This window comes from Pyrus communis, chromosome 8 (genome assembly GCF_963583255.1).
Source record: "Pyrus communis chromosome 8, drPyrComm1.1, whole genome shotgun sequence".
Lineage (NCBI taxonomy): Eukaryota > Viridiplantae > Streptophyta > Magnoliopsida > Rosales > Rosaceae > Pyrus > Pyrus communis.
In genome coordinates, this window is record NC_084810.1 from 9,669,324 (window position 1) to 9,672,162 (window position 2,839).

Consider the following 2,839-nt stretch of genomic DNA (forward strand, 5'->3'; position numbering starts at 1 on the left):
GGTGAGGTAGGGTTGGGCAAACGGGTCTTAGGCCCGCGGGTAGGGGCGGGTATAGGCGGGTCGGGGCGGGTACGGGGCGGGTCCTGTTTTTAAATAGGGGGAAACGGGGCGGGGCGGGCCTAGGTAATGTTTTTCTAGGGTCGGGCCGGTTCCAGATTTATAGAAAAACGGGGCCCCGAACCGGCCCGTTTGTAATTGAAATGGACGGCCCAGATTGAATTGTTACAGACCTTCCAATCATGACCGTTGGTTTTAGGTTTACCCTAATAGAGAGTCTTTGCTGTTTGCTGCTCTCTCTCGAATCCTCGATCGACCTCTCAACCTTTCCGTCTCTGACTCTCTCATCCTCGATTTTCTTCTTGAAGTCCGACATCACCTCACCGTCTCTGCAACACTCCATCACCTCACCGTCTCTGTAACACTCCATCGCCGTTGCCAGTTCAGGTGAATTCTTTAACCTCTTTTTTTTTTTTTTTTTTTTTTTTTTTATAATAGGTTCTTTAACCTCTGATCTGATGATTCTGATCTGATGTATGTAATCTGTGCTCAATATATTGGGATGTTCATGTTTGTTCTTGCTGATTTGGTGGATTTTTTTGATTTTTTAGCTTCTTTAACCTCTGATCTGATCTGATGTATGTAACCTGCTCCTTCTGTTCCACACGGTCGTCATGTATGTCATTGTGTTTCTTTACAGTTGGTAGATTATTTCCATTACACTGATACCCTGTGTGGTTTGAATACAAAAGACTAAAATTTGTCATTTATAATTGTGAATCTGCACCACTAAGATTTTCTCTGTTGTACAGTGGGCACCATGTCATGCTGTTGTTGCCACACCATTGCTAGTTGCATTTTTTAGCTTCGTTTGTTTGCTAGAAATGCATGAGATTGAAAGACATGGCCACCTATCTGATTTTATCGTGTTGTTTCTATATTAAGGGCTGACACTCTTGAAGAACTTGGAGCTATCTGATACTGAAGTTGGAAGCAACGGGCTTCGTCATCTCTCAGGTGATGATTGATTGCATTGCATCAGAGTCTCAGACTATTGCATGGTTATGATCTGAATGTTTTCCGAGTTCAGTGTGAGGCTGTAGGCTATACATTATGCTGAAGCTTTGAATTTACTACCTTGTTAGTTTGTGGCTCAAATTCTTTGAAGGTCTCATTAGTGTTCAAAGTTAAACTGCACCTCATAATTTTTCTGCTAAGCAGTTTGTAAACTTTGTATTATTTGGTGCATGTTCATCTTTTTGAAAGCATTTCTTTTTAAGCATTAATTTGGGTGGCTGTTATCACTTTCAGGTTTGAAAAATCTCGAAAGTTTGAACTTGTCGTTCACCCTAGTAACTGACAGTGGCTTGAAAAGGTTATCTGGATTGACATCTCTCAAATCACTTAATCTGGATGCTCGGCAAATTTCTGATGCTGGACTTGCAGCTATTACAAGTAAGGATTTTTGTGTATTTTTAAGCTGTAGAGGGAAAATATTGGCTATTTGTGTAGAAAACCTTGTGATCGACGCATTGATTTCCACTGAAATTAATCATGTTCTTGAATTCTTCTAATCATAACTATATAGACAGTCAAAGAATTTATGCCGAAGGTGGTGCAGGTCTTACAGGATTGACACATCTGGACCTATTTGGTGCTCGCATTTCAGATTCTGGAGCAAACAATTGTAAGATCTGCAATAAGTAAGGTACCATATAATAATTTGTTTGCTTACTGGATGGTTATTTTTTGTTTGCTTACATATACATCTCCTTTGACATTTGAAGTAATTATTCTAATTGACAATTTCAGGTATCTCCTTTGACATTTACTCTTTTGTATCTCATATTTTAGTATAAGTTTTATTCTAAAGTGATAGTTTATATGGCTTTGATAAAATTTATCTTCTACGTTAACAAGTCTTCAAGGAAATATAAATTAATGGGATTAGAAGTTAGGACCTGTATGCAATGCAAGAATGAGAACCGAGGCCTTCTGCCTGCATATATATATATATATAATATATAATACATATACATATACATCTCACACACACACACACAGTGACACACACAATAAGTACTTGGCCAATATTGCAGAAAACAGTTTCTTTAGCAGCTGCATGTTACTGCCCTGCACACGATTTGAATTTTGAAATCTGAATTCTGATTGCATTTACTTGCATTGCTGCATTTCCAAGAATATTATATGCATTTTCTTGATTGTTTGGGAATTGGTTTCAGATTCCGGAGCCACTTATTACTGAGAAAGTTTGGAAATTGGAAGATTTTGAATCATATCCTGCTTGCTTACTGGTGAGTTCTTGGTTTGGAACTTTGGATGGTTATTTTTTGTTTTGGATGGTTATTTTTTGTTTGGATGGTTATATTTTGTTTGCTTACATATACATCTCACACACACATTACTGCTGCATGTTACTGCTGCATTGGATGGTTATTTTTTATTTCTTGGTTTGGTGAGTTCTTGCTTACTGCTGCATGTTACTGGCCTGCACACGATTTGAATTTTGAAGTACATGAGAAAAACTGCAAGTGCATGCATGCTGCTGCATGTACTTTAAATTATGTCTACTAGATTATTTGCTATTTTATTTACATGGAGATTATGCTTTTTTGGGTTTAAATTATGTATAATGTGTAGATTATGCTTACATGGAGATTATGCTTTTTTGGGTTTAAATTATGTATAATGTGTAGATTATGCTTACATGGAGATTATGCTATTTTATTTGATTAATGAATATAGTTCCATTATTTAATTTTTACAGATTTTTACATAATGTCTCAATCTCAAAGTCAAAGTACCCCTAGTAGTACTAATG

At 37.1% G+C, this 2,839-nt stretch overlaps 1 long non-coding RNA gene across 1 annotated transcript; it reads left to right on the top strand.

The window, feature by feature from the left end:
* The first annotated feature begins 867 nt into the window (after positions 1–867).
* On the top strand, positions 868–1,710 carry LOC137741624 (uncharacterized). The gene is made up of 3 exons (XR_011069319.1): positions 868–1,014; positions 1,309–1,452; positions 1,619–1,710. It is a non-coding gene; the product is annotated as an uncharacterized lncRNA (long non-coding RNA).
* The last annotated feature ends 1,129 nt before the right edge of the window (positions 1,711–2,839 follow it).